The 20395-nt window shown below is 37.7% G+C and overlaps 1 non-coding gene and 1 pseudogene across 1 annotated transcript; one reads left to right on the top strand and one right to left on the bottom strand.

Moving 5' to 3' along the window:
• Nucleotides 1–14593: 14593 nt before the first annotated feature.
• LOC120583048 (uncharacterized) lies at nt 14594–14712 on the bottom strand (annotated as a pseudogene).
• A 5063-nt stretch (nt 14713–19775) lies between these two features.
• Nucleotides 19776–19894, top strand: LOC120583050 (5S ribosomal RNA). Its single transcript, XR_005647706.1, has one exon. It is a non-coding gene; the product is annotated as a 5S ribosomal RNA (ribosomal RNA).
• The last annotated feature ends 501 nt before the right edge of the window (nt 19895–20395 follow it).

Genomic DNA, 20395 nt, shown 5'->3' with positions numbered 1-20395 from the left:
TCAAAAGGACATCAGAAATAGATCATGGGATTTATGAGAAAGGGCTAAGGAAGGATGTGCACAAGTGACCTTTCTCTGGAGGTGAGATATCTGAACCCAGAAAGTCAAAGGGGATATGTGAGTGAGGTTGAAGGACAGGTGGTTGTAAAGAGCTTGTGAGAGTTCGAGTCCTCTGTGTTCGTTGTTTCCCTGTCTGCATCAGTCAGTTGTTAGCATGCTGGTGCAAGGTCTGATATCACCGTCATATATTTCAAGTGACAAGAAAACCACTTAAATCCTCTAGGTGGGAGACTTCAGGAAACACAGAGTTCGTTTATTTCAACACTGTCATCATACAGATGATGAAACCAGACACAGAGATGTGAAGTGACTTGCCCAAGGTCACATAGCCCATTAGTAACAGTCTAGGGACTACAGCCAGGGATAAGGGGGACCAAAGATTTTGTTTCATGAACACGAAATTATCGCTACTTCTGTCAGTTCAAAACTTCATTTAATAAACATGTCTTAAGTGACCGATATGTTCTAGACACTCTCTAGACAATAGAGATTCAAAGAAAAATAAAGCAGTCTCTGACCTAAGACCTCATGATTCAGAGGTAGAGTCATATATGTGTTAAGATACTGGCAATAAAATAATAAATATTATGAGAGTAGTATGATGGCATGGCTGGGGGAACAGAGAGGAGGGATGTCTTTAGAATGACACAGAATTCCCTTTCTTTATAGGCTTAATTTTTCAAAATCAATTATTTACTTTGGAATTCTAATTCAAATTGTGGATCAGAAATGAGAACACTTAAGAAAACATAATCTTATATTTTTTTCTTATGAATACAAATCAAAAGCAATCATAATTTTGAAAGTATGTTTTTTTCTTAGAGAGTTGATTTTTAAGGCTTCTGTTAGGGGTTGATTGGTATTCCCCGAATAAGATATATTGAAATCCTAGTCTCTATTAACTCAAAGTATGACCTTATTTGGAAATAAAGTCTTCACACAAGTAATCAAGTTAAAATGGGGTCATTGGATGAGCCCTGATCCAAAATGACGTATGTTTTTATAAAAAGGGGAAATTTGGACATCCTCAGAGGGACGATGATGTGATGACACACAGGGAGAAGGTGGCTGAGTGATGCACCTACAAGCCAAGAAATGCCAAATATCTCCCTCCTGGAATTTCAGATTTCTTTGAATTCAGAATTCTAGCCTCCAGAACTCTGAGACAATAAGTTTCTATTGTTTTAAGCCACCCAGTTTTTGTGGGAGTTTTTTGGTTTGTTTTTGTTCTTGATTTTTACTTTGTTCTGTCAGCCCTAGAAAACTAAGACAGCTTTCTCTGACTGTGATCAAAGAGCAGGGCTGATTTCTTTTCCCAATACTTTTCTCTAAGGCTCGAGTTAAAAATAACTGGTAACTGGACAGCCATATGTGTCTGAACCTTGTGGGCTCTTGACTCTGTAGCCAGTGCAATTGGATGCTTGCAGAATGCTTGCACAGGCTTCTCTGAGATGGGTTTTTGGGACATTCGCATCTCCCCAATTCCTTCAAATTACCAGTAATATTATTTTAGTAAGCTTTTAATATTGGGCTTGTAATGTGGTCTCACAACTATCTCAAGATCATTAAAGCCATATGCAGGTGACCAATCTAATAACACAAAAGCTCCTTCAGCTTTCTGGGGTTGGAATGCCAGGCTTTTCATAGTGAAATAACCTGGGCTTTCAAGTTTCCATTGAGAATCTCTAATATGATGATTGTCGTCCAAGTGAGCCAATGTTTTCAAAATGATTTTGATGACCTGCAGTACAGAGTACAGTGCTTTTTGAAATTATGTCACCATAACTGCAAGTGGCATTTCAAAGATGTACTTTTCCAACATAAAACATTTATGAAAGTTATTAGGCAGCATCTTTGAACTCGTGTAATTTTACATAGAAGAGTGCTTTAATGATTTAAGGGCTAAGGTACTTGCAGGTTAGATTAGGTGCATTGGCTCTGTATTCTTTCTGCAATTGACCAGCTGTCCACTTTATGCAATGCACTTATACTCTCTGGGCTGCCTCTTTGTGGAGCAGAAAACCTGGGCAGTGATTTATATCCTTCCTCCTTAGAGTGTGGTGAAGGTATAAAAATTTGTGTCAGGGATGTTTCTGGAATTCGGCAAGTGAAAAAAAATCTTTATAATTTTTCAAACTTCCTCACTTGGGCTTATTTTTAACTGGTGAAAAAGGGGAATGATACTCTTTTCTGAAAGGCTGGTTGCATACATCATCACAGATGTTGCAAACTCATGGTTGAAAAATGCTGGTGAGCAGTGAGTCGCAAGATGGCCTGGGATCTATAACCTCTGTCTCCAGAAACAGACAGAGGTTATAGAGGTAGGAGATCCAAGCATCACATTGTTAAAAGTCCTGGTCATGTGGAGAATCAGAATATTGGTGTTAATATACTAGGTTATGCACTGTAATGAAAAAAAAATCCGAAAATCTAAACAGAGGGATTTCTGTTGAAAGTCCGCTTGGATATATTACCCCACTACAAGAGATAGTCTTATTAGAAAGTTCTTAAAAAGAAATTACTTACCTGTTTTACACATGGTGAGCATCAAAAACTTGATTTCTATCTTCAGGTAGAGTTTATTTTTTCAGGGTATATATCTGTTCATATTATTTAGACAGGTATGTTAACCTGAGACTTCAGGAAGAAAAGGCTTTGAGGAGAATGACTGAAACCATTTCTATGGTGGGAACTGTATACAGTTTATTCCAAATACACATAATGAGCCATGCAGAGTGTTTGTAGGTTTTCTCATGCCAGTTCAGTTTCTACTTCCTCTTCACTAACAAACTGCTAACAACATTTACCTAGTGTAAACAAGAATAGCTTCTCTCTTTTATTCTGATCTGGTCTATATCCTTTTGTGGGCATTTCAAGCCACTCTTGCCTTGTGTTTTCTGCCAGGGGCCACTGTTTGTCACTTCAGTTCTCTTAGTCCTAACCTCTGGAGCTCCTAGACCTGGAAAGTTTGCTCCAGAGTCTGCCAGATGCTGCAGCTCTCTGTCTCTTCAACCAGAGTACATTGAGCCCATGTTTTCTGCAGGCAGTTGAGGCCCTTTTGTAGGAACAGCATTTTCTCTGAGCTTGGAGGCATTAAAGTAGGGGAATTAAAGTTTTTTTAATGCTGGTATTACTTAGTTCTTGAGGCTGGTCACATGACGGTATCATGGCATCTCCCGTGTAGCATGATTAAATCTCCATCCTATAACCCTTAACAGCTCGGGGGCATGATTAATGTATCTCAGTTCTCTCTATATCCAATAGACAATCCTTTCTTAATGAATCCTTTCTCTTTTCTTTCTTTCCTCTCTTTCTGCTGCTTTTCTTCCCTTTAATATTCACCGAGCATTTAGTATGTGCTAAACACTCTACTCAGCACTAGGTCCACAAAGAAAAAAAATAGCCATATTCATTGCATCCCAAGCTCACAGTCTAGTGAAGGAGCCAGTCAAGTAGACAAAAAGCTATAAAGGGGGTGATATGTGCCAAATGAGAGGTCTTTGCAAACTGCCCTGGAGATAACTAATGTTGGAGACCTTTCATGGAGAAGGTGTTATATGAACTGAATCTTGAAACTACATTTTTCATCAGAGGGAAGGTGTTTAGGTAGAATAAGAAAAAAAATTAGAGGGTTATCTCTGTATGCAGTATGCTAGCCACTGCTACTTTTTGGTCCAGGCCACTATCAATCATAATTCTGGCATGTAATTGTATGTTGTACGTAGCAGTCATGCCTATTCTATGTCAAAAATCTTCTAAATATCTGCTTTAAATTTTCTTGCCTCCAGAATACTCATTCCCAATTTTTCATCCTTTTCTCATATGATGCCTTGTCCTCTCCTTCCCCCACAAACCCCACAAATACACAAATATTCTCATCCTTTTCTCTGTGAACACATTTAAGTTGTCATCAGACTTTGACAATGCCTGTGAAACCAAGAAACCGTTTCCACTCAGCAGCCCACAGAGAACACACAGGCCTTCTTCTAAAGTCTCCAGATAGACATCGATGGATCCTGTAGGTCAGTGCAGTCCATTATGCCAGAGAGTAGATGGATAGACCCATGAACTCTTATTAGACAAAACTGTTGAGAGCAGACGGAATGTATCTTGCAAGACTTCCACATTTTGCTTGCTGCTACAAAGCTCTAGCTTTCCACCTCTCAAACGTGTTCAGGTACTTAGTCTAGAATGCAGAAGATAGGGTAATTACTAAAGATCTCATATTCATCATAATTGTAGTTCTCGAATTGGTTTTAAAAGTTCTTTTTGTTCAAAATAGAGTATAACACAATTAAATAGCTCATATTTGGTCTTAGGAGAAATTTAAGCAAGCATCATTTGTCAAGATGTCTCATCATTATAAAGTTTATCAATTAAGTCAATGTAATTCAATAAATATTTGAAGATCTGTTATGTAGATAGGCACTGCATTAGGCTTTGAGCAAAGGGAGGAATGTAAGTGAATAAGGCATGGTCACTGCCCGTAGGAGCCAATAATCCAATGGATAAAATAGTCATACAGCAAACCATATTGCAGATATACAGCTTCCTATGGAAACAAAGAATCAGTAATAGTATAACACTTAGTAAATGTGTGCAGGCATCAATAAATTTATACCACTTGAACAGAGCACATTCTAGAAGACCGATACTGTATTAAAGCCCCAATAGTCTGTGGATATACTTTCCTGAAAAAAAAAAGAGAACTTGAACCCTGACTTGACCACTTACTGCATGGCCTTTTACAAACTGTTCAATCTTTCTATGCCTTAATTTTGTTTGATTTTTGTCTATATTTTTTTAATGTGAAATAATAATAAGGATTAAGCAGGTTATAGGGGAAGAATGCTTTCCCTACTATAAATTTACATTTTTAAATTGTTATTGTTATTTCATTCGTGGAGGGTAACCAAAACATAAGAAGTATCTTCTTATAGAATATTATCAACAACATAGTTAAGAGGTAGAATTCATTCGAATTTTAGTTCCAACATGGACCAGCACCTTGTCCATGACTTGTCCAATAGTAAAACAATGGTTAAGCCAGGATAGCCCAGTTCCTGGCTGTTTTAATAGCGTAATATAAATGCAATCAGCTGCATTCTTGGGATTTCCATGTTTCTGAAGTTAGCTGTGTTGTTTAGAAGGCACTAGTGTGGAAGGATAAATTATAGCCTTGTCTTTGATATTTTTATTTTACATAGCATCTTCAGAACTTCATAAAGTACTCCACAGTGAATGCAAAATGGAACACTGTCTTCCTAATTGCTAACCAAGATACCCAGACTGGTCTCTGTCCAGTTCTCACTCTGCTGTCCAAGCCAGAGCTCTTTTTATTCTCTCCATGATGACCATCAGAAACAAAAGCCTTTAGTAACTTTGCTGAAGATTTGTGACTCTCTGTTGCACACAGAGTGATGCTTGCTTCCCTTCCAAAGTGAGCTTGTGGTATTGCTCTGGACTCTCCATGATCTCCTCTTGCTATAGAACAGAGATACCAGGTAACATTTCATTGCCTCTCACCACCTCTAAAAAAATGAAGAACCAACATAGCAAAAAGAAATATCAAACTCAATGGTGGGCTTTGAGGGTCACCAGTTGAAATACTACTAAAGTCAGTTGGAGGGTAAAGGGGATTGAATTATAAAAAGTGAGGTGACATGCAGACCAGAGTCCTATCACCATGAAAACAGATAATTCTGTTCAGAGGTTTCTGAGCAGATGGATATTCATCTTATATTTTCCTGAGGCTATTGGCAAGTGACTCTGGCTGAACAGATTAAAATAAAGGTGAAAATTCTGGTTCAGTAAAACTTCTGCACCAACTTTTATTGGTCTTCTCTAAAAAAATCCGCTTCGTATATACAGAGTATCACAGTTTCCTTGGACCATCGAGGATCTGGCATACGTCGGGAGGGCCTCCGATTCTAGGAAATAATCCCTATTCGTGAATACCTGGTGTGTTTTGTTTCTTTAGCTTTAGCTTCTGGAATTAAAATCGTCATCGTGAGACTTTCAGTTCTTCTGTCTTCAGCCCACGCATGCCACTCCACTGTAGCTTTTTCTCCTCTTCACAAGCGGATACTTCCAGTTAAAAGAGGTCATTTGGTGCCCTCCAGTGGCTCACTATGACAGCCTCTCTCTTGACCTCTCAACCTTTCATGCTTGAGGGAAGGATACAGCTCAAGACATCTTTGGAGGGCGACTTTGTTACTTGCAGGTAACTGCCACCCTTAGGAAAGGATTCCACCCTGCCATTAATACTGTGTAATTCTCAGGGAAGGAATCAGAGAACAAAGACGAACTGCCTTGGGCTTTTCTTTGTACAAAGAGCTAAAAACAATAAAAACCAAGTATAAAAATCCAAGTCCTACGACCATCCCTTTGAATTATATGGTCTTAGGAAAGCTACTTACCCTTCTGGCCCACATGTATTTTCTACAAAATGAAAGTATGGAGACAGATGACCTTTAAGGGTTCCACAAAATCCTACCACGCAAAGATTCCGAAATCCTAGTGAAGGGATAAAAATTTCTAGCTGACTTTTACACTTCAATACTTGACAGTAGGGCTTTTATTTTGTTGACAACTTGATTTGCTTTAAGAGTTTAGAAAAGTTGCAACAAAATGCCCATGTAAGTCAAGCGTGGTTTAAGTAAATGTGCACCTGATGTTCCTAGAGAGTCTCGTTGCTCTTGCTCTTTAGGATGGATGGTGCCCTGAAGAGTCACCAAGTGAAAGCATTCTAATCTTTCTTGTTTTACGAACATGGAGACTGTGCAACTGTGTTTTAACAGCACTTAGCTCTTGGTGCACAGCAATCAATAGATCACTAAACTAATGAATAAACAAATGGGAAGAGAAAAAGAGCATCAGTCTTAACTCCCGTAATGCATAAGGAGGTAAAGCAACCGTATTTATGATATAAGGAATAATAACAACAAAAATCCGCCTAGGCCTTAAATTATCCTCTTTCTTGTTCTGACCCCTAACTCAACTGTACCACCATGATGAATCTTACCATTAGAGACCCACGTATTCCTCTGGGTAATGGTAGGGTGCCTTCGGTGTTCTTTATGGAAGAAGTTGTCTGGGAAGAATAACATTTTATGGCTGGTAGCAGGAGTTCAATAAAAGTTTGTTGAATAAATAAAGGAATGTACCAAGGTAGTTATTATTATGAGCACTCTTGCATGAATTGATTTGGAGAAGATTGACAGAACAGACTCCAGAAGAGAGACACAAAGTCAGAAGAAACCGTGGTTGTGGTGATGGTGGTGGTGGTGGTGAGGGGGGGTGATGGTGGTGGTGGTGGGATTTGCGGGGGTGGTAATGCCCTAGAACATTCAAGGCAAGTGGCTCCATTTGAAACTTTAAAATGGGAACATTGGTTGATCAGGAGAATATACTTTTACTCTAGACTTTTGCTGCACAATATGAGACCGATTAACCACATGTGGCTATTGAACATTTGAAATATGGCTGGTCCAAATTGAGATGTGCTCTTAGCATGAAATACATGTCAGGTTTTGAAGACCAGGATATAACCATAGTGAGAAGGGGTTGGATTCTGAGAATATTTTGAAGTTGGTACCCACAGGATGTATTGACTGATTGAATGTGGCATGTGAGACATAGGAGTCAAGAATGACTCCAAGGGTGGCTTTGCTATTAATTGAGATGAGGGAGTGTATTTGGGAGGAAATATGAAGAAAGTCAGGCTTGAAGATATTAATTTACCCAAGATTACACTGGTATTTCAGAGAGAAAATTACTTCACCAGATAGAGAACTCAGAGATCTGCAGTTTTATCCATTTTATTTTATTTTATTTTATTATTTTATTTTATTTTATTTTATTTTATTTTATTTTATTTTATTATTTTATATTTTATAGATGAAGAATTTGGAGTCTAGCCAAGAAAAGTGACTTGTCACACAGCAAATAAGACCAGAACTTCTAAGGTGGATTTCCTGAATGGCAGGCTATTTGTTCTTTTTTATTATTTTTATTAAACTACATCTATAAAAAAAAGAAATCTAGTTTGATAATGTCTTTAAACACAGTAAGGAAATAAGAATCACTGGTGACATTTTTTGGGGAAACTTAAAACCCCCCATATAAAGCATATTCTAGACTCTTTGTTGTTAGTACTAGGTAGATAATTTTCAATTCCACTTGAATTTGGGACAAATAAATTACTCTCTTGTTAACACTTAAAGTCAGGGAGAGTAAATATAACTACCTCGTAGAGGGAAAATGTCTCCATTAAGAGCGACAGATTTCATCACTAGCCCTAAGAAATCTTGTGGCTTAGATCAAAGCCAGGGAGACAGATAAAATACAGTAAATCGCAGGATACAAAGACATCTCTTAAAATGTTTCATCTAGAATGAGAGCTCAGTATACATTAAGTGGTCGTGATTATCTGTTGGCTTGATAAGAGACATTGATGTCGCCTTATCTGTCCTTTTATCCCCATTGAAATTTTTTTATGAAAGAAGTATGGCATTTATTGTCTTTTATTATTTGAAGAACATTTGACATAAGTCAGCTATTGCCACAGTAATGCTGCATAACAAACTACCCTTGAGATTCAGTGGCTTACTGTGTAATAAAGATTTTGACTGACCTTTGTCCCCAGTTCCTAGAGGTAGCCTCTAGGTCCTTGCAGTTTCCTGATTGATAGGAGTATGTATGTGTATGTGTGTATGTATATATACATATATATACACATGTCTGAAATAATATATATAAATACATATATTATATATAACATATAATATATATGTGTATATAAATAAATATTTATTTATTTATATTTATAGAACAAATATTTATTTATTTATATATACATATATATTATATATGTTATATAAATTAAATAAATATTCATATTATATAAATAAATAAATATTTATTTATTTATATACACATATATATTATATATGTTATATATTATATATATAACATATATATATTATATATATAACATATATATAACATTATATAAAATGTTATATGTATATAAAATGTTATATATATATAATGTTTTTTCTTCGTGGGCCCTGATTGTTTATGCTAACTCAGAATGGGGACCAGTCATGCCAGAAAGACCAACCATGTGATTAGAGTGCTAGGGGAGCTATGCCATACCAGCCTGACCAGCTCGGGAAGAGGAGGGAGACTGGAGAGTGAGCCACACAAGCAGTGATTCAGTTGATCATGGCAATGTGGACACCAAAGCTTAGGTGAGCTTCCCTGGCAAGATTATGAGTACTGTCAAATATCAGTGTGCCAGGAAGGCAATGTATCCTGACTCACGGGGAGATAGGACAACGGAAGTTTCGTGTTTGAGAGCCTCCCAGACCTTACCTATGTGTTAATCCCTTTGGCTGGTTCTGCTCTGTATCCTTTTATTGTAATAAACTGTAATCATAAGTATAGTGCTTTTTTGAGTTCTATGACCAATTTTAGCAAATTATGGAACCTGAGGGGTTGTGGGAACCCTCAAATTTATAACCAGTTGATCAGAAGTGAGAGTATTCTAGGGACCTCCAAACTTGTGGCTGGTGTCTAAAGGGAAGGCAGTCGAAGGTGCATTGTCCCCTTAACCTATGAAGTCTGGCCTAACTACAGGTAACTGGTGTCAGAAGTCATTGCACTTACAAACAGAAGCGTTTTTATTTCTTATCAGTCATGCATCCGAAGGTCAGCTGGGACAGCTCTGCTTCTGACTGGATTGACAGGGCTTAGATCCAGGTGGCAGGTCAAATCCATGTGCCTCATTCTGGATCTCAGGCTGGAAGGTGGTGGGTACCTAGACTGAGTTTTCTTCCCAGTGGTAACAAAAACACAAGAGAATGAGCCCAACCACACAAGCACATTTTAAGCATTTACTCACATCACATGTAATAACATCCTATTGGCCAAAAGAATGTAAACAGTTCAAAGGTTAATCCGTGGAATGTATACTCAAAACTGTAGTGAGGCTGTGGCAAGGGTGTGGCTATGTAATTCTGCTATGAGGAGAATGACAAATTGAGACTATTGTTCAATATTCCATATATTTACTGAGGATGTCATAGGAAGAAGAAGCTTTCATTACATTCAGAGCAAACCATCTCCAACACCGTGTTGTCTGACATTCTTCTAGGCAGTTTACATGCATTTATTCAACTAATCCTAAAACTACCACTATGAGGTAGATATTTTGCATTTTTATTTTTTATCCTCATTTTACACGGGAGGAAATTTAAGTCTCAAATTAAGGCAGAGATGAAATTCGAACTCAGGCTGTAAGATACCTGTATCCACACTCTTAACCTGTGTATACTATGCTGTCATCTCCAGAGCTCAATAAATGTTTGCTGTTGTCGCTGTTGTTTTTATATGAACTTGCCCTTTAGATCTTGTACCTGCACCAAAGAGGCTTATAAAAGTTTTTCTTTCAAGCATATTCAATAATATTTATAAAAATAATTGCGTAAATAGTTTTAAAAAATCTCTTTACATTTACTTATTTCTATTCCACTTGGTTATAAATGGAGTTTCATGTCTTTGGATATAAAAACATACAATATGACAGAAAAAAATCATAAAAAACTTTGGCTTAGAAAGGGATTATTTTTTTCATATACTGAGAAATTGTTTTATTTTATTTATTTATTTTTAAATTTTATTAGTTTCAAGTATACAGTACACTGGTTAGACATTTATATAGTTTATAAAATGATGCCCCTAATTGCTCCCTTCCTCACCTGGCCCTCCACCAAGCCAACATGTTAATGGTGACTGCATTTCCTATGTCATATTCCCCATCCCAGTGACCATCTATCAACTGCTGATTTGTACTTCTTTAACCCTTCACCCCATTCTCCCAGCCCCCCCAATCCCCCTCCCCTCTGGCCATCACCAGATTGGCCTCTATATTTGTGAGTCTGTTTTTGATTAGTTTGTTCTTTTTGTTCCTTAGATTCTGCTTGTAAGTGAAATCATACGGTATTCATCTTTCTCTGTCTTATTTCACTCAGCATATTAACCTCTAGGTCCATCCATGTTGTTGCGAATGGCAGGATTTCATTTTTTAATGGCTGAGTAATATTCCATTGTATATATGAACCATGACTTCTTTGTCCAATCATCTGTTGATGGGCATTTAGGTTGCTCCCATATCTTGGCTATTGTAAATTGTGCTGCCATGAACATAGGGGTGCATAGATCTTTACAAACTATTGTTTTTGTTTTCTTTGGATAAATACCCATAAGTGCAATGTTGAGTCAAAAGGTATATACATTTTTAATTTTTTGAGAAATCTCCAGACTGTTTTCCATAGTGGCTGTACCAATTTGCAATCCGACCAATAGTGTATGAGGGTTCCCTTTTCTCTGCATCCTCGCCAACACCTGTTGTTCTTTGATTTATTGATGATAGCCATTCTGACAGGTGTCAAGTGATAACTCATTCTGGTTTTAATTTGCATTTTCTGATAATTAGTTACCTTGAGCATCTTTTCATATGTCTATTGGCCATTTGTATTTCCTCTTTGGAGAAATATCTATTCAGGACTTCTGCCCAATTTTAAATTGGATTGTTTGTCTTTTTTCTTGTTGAATTTTATGAGTTCTTTACATATTTTAGATATTAACTTCTTATCAGATGTCTCATAGATGAATATTTTCTCCCAATCAGTCAGTTGTCAATTAAAGTTCTTCCATGGGACCTCAAAAGGGGGTTATGGTATAAAGTCATGGAATATGCTGTCAGTGGCAACATGGTACAGATACAGTGGCAAGTGGTGATTGACCTTTCTTTATTTCTTTTTTGAATGCCTACAGCACCTGATATTCCTAGATGGTCCCCCATCCAAGTACTAATCAGTCCCGACCTTGCTTAGGATTGACATTTCTTATAGTGTCTCTCAACCTAACCCTGTGGCAAAGCACCAAACACAGTATTGTAAGAACAATTCCCTGAGAGGACACATCATAGTTGAGGGTTGTGAAGCTTGAAACCCAGCTTGAAGCATCTAGCAGCAATTTTCCTCTAGTTTCAAGTGTAATTATAAAGTAGTATGATTGATTTTTTAATAAAGGCCCTGGGATTGTACATCCAAATGAGTGCTATCAGTCCAAGTCATCACCTTGGGAGGTTGTGAATCTATGCTAATGATGCCACTGGGGCTCAAAACTGTTTTTGAAAATCTGTGCTCAGTGTGAGCTTCTGGAATTGAACAAAACCGCTGGCCCACTATGTGATAGTCATACATGGCATCACTGAATTTTGTCACTAGCCATCTGCCCCATCACACTTATCTCACCCCAAACATTTCCAAATATCTTTGGCTGTTTCAAATAATAAAGGCTTCTCACAGAAGGTAGATTTGCTGCCAATAAAGATGATTAAAATAACATGGTTGGAGTTTTAGGCCGTTGGTATTTCACATCTCTATCTTCCCTTGCTGAACTTGGAAGCAACTTAGAAATGGATGTAGGAGGGACATAGTTACAGAGCAACTTACCGTGTTTACATTGTTAATGCTGATTGTATTACGGAACTTGAGATCCATGGAAATGCAGCCTTGCTAACCCATCATCCCCTGAATGAGGCATAATGATCCAGCCAGTCACTAACTGCTGGGACAGGAGGGGACCTCTGGTGCAGGAGCAAGCCCCTCACACATGGAGATCACGTGTGATCTGGGGCAGGCCGGGGCTTTTGCCCTGGAATAATGGAGGGAGGATAGAGAAGAATTGGAAGACAGTCCCCAGGGCTTCCAGGTTTTTATTAGATTCATTACAGCAAAATGAGAAACATGGACCGATTAATGGAACCTAACAAACAAGGCACTCGTCCCTCCTCCCTCAGAGACACTGCACTGGAATAAGAAACTAGGACTTTTATCCATGAGGACAAGAGAAAGGAGAGGATCCCCTAACTAATTCCTCAAAGACTGAATGCAGAGTGGTTGTGGGAAAAGGTTCCAATTCTAGAATGAGTATAGACACTTTCAAGGTGACCATTCTAAAGGGAATACATTTCTCTGATTGAATACAGTTCAGCATTTGAGTAAAGCAATTATTGCTATGGCTTTATAGAATTTATTTGCAAAATTTAGTGCATTGTATGTATTTACCATAGGTATGAAAGAAGATTGTATACCAGGCTTGCAAGTTAGGCTGCAGTCATGTAGGGCCTAAAGTGATACTCCAGCTGTGAGGGCTACTGATCACCTGAAGAGTCTCAGGTACACGTCCTCAGACACTGGCTGAGCTAGTCACATCAGGGCTCATCACTGTGACTCTATAATGTATCAGAGATAGCCTGGGAGACTCTCTAGTCTGGTAAAACCACTGCAGGCAGTCCTAAAAAATGTTTCTAATGCCGTGGACAAGGTTATTGCACATGATATAATTATTTTTAAATATTCAAAATACAATTATGAAAGTAAAGATATAAGAAGAGAAAGCAAAAATGAGATTTGAGCAAATGTATCATTTCTTTTGTATAAATTTTTAATGCATACCAAATGGATAAACACGATAACTGCAGCAGAGATTTATCTACACAAGCATACATTAACTGGAAAAATGTCATTCTTGAATTGGATGTTACTTAATAAATTGATTAAATATATGGAAGATATGTCCCAAATTGGCTTCTGGCAGTTTATTGACTCCTAGTGTTGACAAATATTGTAGCATTTCTGAAGTTTTGGAGTCTGGCTATGCATTTTAAGAATCATCAGTTTACTGATTATTTTATAACTATTATCAGTCCCTCTCTCCCTAAATTACTGTTTCTCTCTATTTCTAACCCCATCCTACTGTTCTCGTCTAACCCCACCTATATGATCTGCTTTTCACTTCTAATTTAGTCATTTATTGGCTGATATGGTGTTGCACTGTTAAGGCAACACAAACCTGACTCAGAAACAGGTGCTTCCTTTAATGAGATTATAAGCTAGAATAAAAGAAAGGCATAAATCACTTTAACTTAAGTATAGTCAATGTCTTGGACAAAGAACAGAAAATGTGCTAGAGAAATTAAGAGATGGAAGTGTTTTTTTCCATCTAGCTACATCAAGGAGACTTTCATGGGAGAAGTGACATGGGTCTTTGAGTTGGGTCTTGAGTGGGTAGGATTCGTGCATGAAGAAATGGGGAGAGAGGCAGAGAGAACAGAATCACATAGTCTTGGAAAAAGAAAATTGTAGGGCGTTCTCTAACATTAGGCAATGATTGGTTTGTCAAAGGGTAAAATGAGGAATAAATTGGAAAGGGAGGGTAGGCTCAGGTTTTTAGATGATCTCGAATGCTTAATAAGTAACCAGAAATAATAAGAACCATTGAGCATAATCAAACAGGAAACTGGTATGTTCAGAGGTCGGATAAAATCTGTGGTGCAGGTTGAATAATCAGGCATCAATAAGAAAAATGCTCGAAGTCTCAAAAGACTGAACATGAAGGGAAGTATTTGGAGACTGCTGCAAATATCCAGTTGGAGATAATATATATTTTTTTATTTTTATGCCTACAGCACCTGGTCTTCCAAGGTGGCCTCCCATCCAAGTACTAACCAGGCCTGACCCTGCTTAGCTTCTGAGATCAGACAGGATCGGGCATCTTCAGGGTGGCATGGCCTTAGACGGAAATAATATTCTTGACTTTGACTCAGAACTATTTTTCAGAGCTTGCTTTACTCAGGACACGTTAACACTCACTGTTTCTTCTCTGACTCAACTCTTTTGTGTTTCTCTTTCAACGTAATTCAGATCTTCCCTGGCTTCAATGTAATCATCCATCCTGTGTGTTGGGATGTGTACCCCCACACATGTGTGTGTGGGGGCACACATACACTCATGTATATGTGCACATACCTAGTTTCTTTTTGGTTCTCTCCCAGGAAAGAGGCAACCATTTATTCTGTTTAACCATGACTTGAACCAGACCTCTGTTCTTTGTTATAATCTTTATAAGTTAGAAAGTTTTTCTCTCGGCACTTTTTCTTATCCTGTGCCCCTTCCTTATTCTGTCCTAGAAACCCAGGACATGCACAGGTTACACAAAATGCCAAGTATAGGTAAAAAGGCATCATTATGAAAAGCAAGTTATGAGAGTCTGCCATTTAGTGGAGAGGCAATAGGAAATGATTCTTGAATTTCTTTCTTCCACTCAGAAGTTTCTATCATAGCTAAAGTATACAATTCTAGTTTTCTTGAAAGAAAGACCATATTTCTGGTATCTATCTAGCACAGCGCCTGGTACACAGTGGCTACCTTCCAAATACTGGCTGAATGAATGAATGAGTGAGGGAAGGAATGAATTATTTTTCTGGAAATATTTTATAACATTATAAAAATAGCATTTTGTTCGACCGTTTATACTTCGACCTTGGCCATGCAGTCTTTCCAATTCTCTCCATTGCTTTCTGTTTTCCCCTTATTATCTTGAGCCATTTATTCTTTTCCATTGCTTTTCTGTCTCTCTCAATTCTCCACTTCCCCTTTAAAGAGCATGATGAATATTAATTATGTTTTAATATACAAAAATAGCACCCTCATTGCCTTTGATTTTTCTTTGACTTGTCTTTACTCTTTTCTGTGTCTCTTTTGATTTCTCATTATTTTATGTGAAGCTAAATCAATGAGCCTCCTTTTCTTGTTTTATCTTTTCGCTCCTTCCCTTTGCAACTGCCTTTTCTTTCACTTTACTTTAACTATTCTTTTCTCATTGTCTTCAGATTGTTTATGGTCAAATCCATCACTTTATACAGGTAGCATCTAAATGCAAATATTCTCCCTGAAAAATTACAGAGTGGCAGAGGAAAATAATGCTTGGAAATAAACACTATATTCAATTGGTTTCCAAATCAGCACCAGCTAAACAAATGCCTAATAGCAGTCCTTAGAGAGACACGATTCGTATGTTTTGAAATCAGAAGTTATCTATTTCTCTTTCTCTAATTTCTTCTTTCTCTTTTCTTCTTTTAAAATATCATAAAGGATTTTTACAAACAACAAAGGAGACTTTTAACTGAAACTGTTGGCTTCTTATCACAGAGTGCATGTGTGTCTTTGGACAAGCAGATAAAGAAATGGAATCTGAGAGGGAAAACATCAATTTGACTTGCAAGTAAGTCATTTTAGACCAAAGCAATGAAGATTTTGTGTGCTATCCAGTCCCTTGTGACGTATGTGCCTTCTGAAAATATTCCTAAAAGAGAGAAAGCCAAGGGAATAATCAGCTGCACCTTATTAAGGTAAAACTCTGGTTAGTTGATGATGGAGCCAGCACTGAGTAAAGTCAGACTGTGAGTCTACCTGTGGAAAAATACACGGATTTGGAGACACCAAGCAAATCTAAAATGTCATTTTGGCGTTTACTAGCCATGAGGCTTTGCACAAGATGTAACCTGTTTGAACCCCAGTTTCCTCATCTAGAAAATGGGGTGGATTCTGAACACCTCGAAAGGTTATAGGGGAGTAAAAGGAGATACTGTCTATAAGGGACTTAGAAGAGTAGCACTGTTAGTAACACCTTGTGACAGTTGCATTACTACAATTATTACTAATAATGTACACGTAATAAGTCTAAATATACCTTCTTCTTGAATATTCAGTGATCTTTCTCACATTCTTGCCCGTACCTGTTCTGCTCTCTTTTCCTAAAACGCTTTCCTCTCAGTTCATTATTTCACATAGTGAATTTTTATCCTTCAAAATCCAGCTGTTCAGACATCATCTCTTCAGGAAATTTGCCCTGACCTTGGGAAGAACTGATTACTTAATTCATTGACTCTCTCAACCAACATTTACCCAACGCCTCCTACGTTCCAGACACTGTTCTAGGAACTATGAAAATGATTGCGATCGAAAGATTTTCAGAAGTCCCTGCCCCATGGAACTTACATTTCCCTAAGGAACATGAACGATAATCAAAATATATAGAATGAAAGATGGCCATCAGTGTTTCAGAGAAAATAAAGCCAGGAAGAGATGACAGGATCCTAAGGCTGGGGCGAGAGGGTAGTTTCAATTTAAACGAGTTGATCGTTAACAATATGTGAACAAAGATGTGAAGGAAGAGAGCAATGAACCACTTGGAAACCAGGGGAAGAGTGTTCCAGACAGAAGAACAGTAAATGCAGACGATGGCGAACCACTTTTCCTTCGCGTTACCTCTGTACCATATCGATTTCTATTAAGACATTTATTCAACTATTTTGTAATTATTAATTATTAACATTTAAAATATGTTATATAAGTACACATTTAAAAATTATGTATTTAAGTGTCTCAGACTACGAAGGCAGGGATTGTTTCATGCATCTTCGTATTCTCGAGCAGTAGAGTCTGGTCTTCGACAGGTGCTCAAAATGCTCATTCAGTTAGATTTTATAATGACACTAATCTTCCTAAACTGAGTGAGCGCAGCATTGCAGTTGCTGAAATGATTGGTGACGTCAGGTGGTGTTCTGCTCTCGGTCACTAAGCAGTGAGCATACTTCTTCTCCTTTCCTCTTTTGTGAAGTAGCTTTTTTAGAGATTTCTCTCTGATCAGAACAAAGGTATTTGGGATGCTGTGACAATAGGTGTTATACAAGAATAAACAGGTAGATTTTAGCCTTGCTTGCAGTGGTTTTTGCTAGTTTTGCTCTTTGCGGTAATTCAGTTGGAGCTGCGGCATCTTAAGGCTGAAAGGAACCTTGCAGCAGGTAGTTCAGGTATCACAAACTCCCACGCCTTCAGAGCCATGTTGGTGATATACAGGAATGAGGTTGTGACTAAAGGAGAGTGACACGTTGTCTAAACATGGCAACTGTAACTCAGATCCAGCTATTTGCTCTCACGCTGAAATGAAGCTTAAGTATCTTCGAGGTGTCCTGAGGCAGCTGTAAATCTACCTGTTGTATAAAATCTCCCAATATTTCAATGTTTGTGACATATTTAATGTTGTTAAACAAAAAATATTCCAAGGCAAATTGCCCAGCAAAAACATGCTCCAGTCCTGAATCCAGTCATTTCATAGTCTCATATTTGGTTAAACTCTCCCATTTTATTGATAGGGAAAATGTAGATGTAGAAAGATGTAGAAAACAAAGTGCCTTGCCCAATCACAGAGCTCAGGCAGAGGCAGATTCAGGTCTAAAAGCTCCAAAAAAATCCAGGCCATCGTGAACATCACTCTATGTTCTCAAACTCTGATCATGTCTACTCGCTTTAAAACAAACATGCACCTCTGATATTCAAATGCATCCATAAACATCTTTTTGCTTTCAGTTTGTTTGAAGGCTTAGTGTAGAAACAGCTTTTGTTACATCAAAGATCAAAACATCAGGATTTGGAACATTCATGTGCTCATTAGAGTTAGTGTCAAACATCTCTCCGTGGCTCACACCTACCTGCCATTGAAGGAAAAATGTCTCATCGACTATTTACGGAAGACCCCAGGGGCTTTGTCTTGAGAGGTCTTGAACATGTAATTTTCACCCCTGAGGCAGCTGCCACATTTCCTCCACCTCTGCTTCTGCTCTCAAGCAGCCCATTCATAGCCGCTGGTATTCACACTTCTGCCGATTTGACCTACACATTCATGATCTTAAATTGGTTCCTGTCGGTCTACAACCAGGCCAGTGCCTTTACACCAGCAGCACACTATGCCAAGGGAGAATCCAGCCCCTACTCACATATCCCCTTTCATGTCATTTTTGTTACGGTGATCTCAAGGAAATGTTTAGTGCCCTGCCAATGTTTCAGAAAACCCTTTGTGTGTATTTGTGTTTGTGTGTATATATGCATATATGTGTGTGTGTGTGTGTGTGAGAGAGAGAGAGAGAGAGATCTTTCAGTTTTAATTTATAGATTAAGTTGTTCTAAAAGGGTAATTGAATGGTACAATACCAAGTGCTTATGGAGCATTTTTTCAATAATTTTAGTTTTCATAATTTGAAAAAAATATTAACTGTTAATTGCCTAAATAAGATGTTAATTAATTAATGCATTCCATTTTAAAAAAGTTAAGGTTATTGAACCATAATTTACATTACTAAAATTTACCCTGTTAAAGCGAACAGTTTGATATGTTTTGACAAATGTAAACAATCCTGTAACCCCAATCATAATCAAGATATGGGATGATTTCTTCTCCCCAAAAGTTCTCTTGAATCCTTTTGCAGTCTTTCTCTCTCTCTCTCACACCTTAGTCCCTGGCAACCAGAGATCTGTTTCTCATTCCTACAGTTTCGTCTTTTCTCGAATGTCAGTTAAATGAACTCATACAGTATGTAGTCTTTTGCAGATGACTTTTTCACACTGCCTAATGCCTTTGAGGTTCATCCACAATATTTTGCAATTATCAGTCATTTGCTTCTTTTTATTATTGAGTAGTCTTCTATTGTATCAATATACCACAGTTTATCCATTTACCAGTTAATAGAAATTTGAGTTGTTTCCAGTACTTGGTGATTATGAATATCACTATAAGGCATATTTGCATGCACCTTATGAACAAGTGTTTTCATATCTCCTGGAGTAGGATTGCTAGGTTATATGATAAATGTCTATTTAACTTGTAAGAAAAGGTCACAGTGTTTTCCAAAGGGGCTGTATCATTTTATATTCCCACCAGCAATGTATCAGACTTAGAATTGCTCCACATCTTTACCTAAATTTGATATTTATAGTCTTTAAATTTAAGATATTTGTAATGGTGTCTATGGCCATGCTACCCTGAACAAGCCTGATCCCATCTGATCTCAGAAGCTAAGCAGGGTCAGGCCTGGTTAGTACTTGGATGGGAGACCACCTTGGAAGACCAGGTGCTGTAGGCATAAAAAATAAAAAAAATAAGGGATTGTAAGCTGACAAGGTCTTTGCAATCTGTGAGGTCAACCAAGGGTTGCCTCACCTAAAAAAAAAAAGATATTTGTAATGATTAATTTTATTTGTCATATTGCTGGAGTGGGCCACGATGTCCAGATATTTGGTCAAAAAATATTCTGAGTGTTTTGAATGAGATTTACATTTCAATTAGCAAACTCTGAATAAAGCAGATTGCCCTCCATAAAATGTGTGGGCCTCATCCAATCAGTTGAAGGCATGGATATAACAAAACGCTGACCTCCACTGAACAATAGGGAATTCTGTCAGCAAAGTATCTTCATCTACAACATTAGCTCTTCTTGGTTTTCTAACTGACTGCCTTTGGACTCAAACTGCAACTTTTTCCTGAGTCTTCAGCATCTTGGCCTGTCCCATTAGATTTTAAATTGACCAAGCACCTCCACAATCGCAACAGCCAGTTCCTTAAAATCTATTTATATGTCCTATTA

Source organism: Pteropus medius, unplaced genomic scaffold, assembly GCF_902729225.1.
Source record: "Pteropus medius unplaced genomic scaffold, Ma_sr-lr_union100, whole genome shotgun sequence".
In the NCBI taxonomy this organism is placed as follows: domain Eukaryota; kingdom Metazoa; phylum Chordata; class Mammalia; order Chiroptera; family Pteropodidae; genus Pteropus; species Pteropus medius.
The sequence above is the reverse complement of the archived record's forward strand: the minus strand, read 5'-3'. Positions and strand labels throughout refer to the sequence as shown.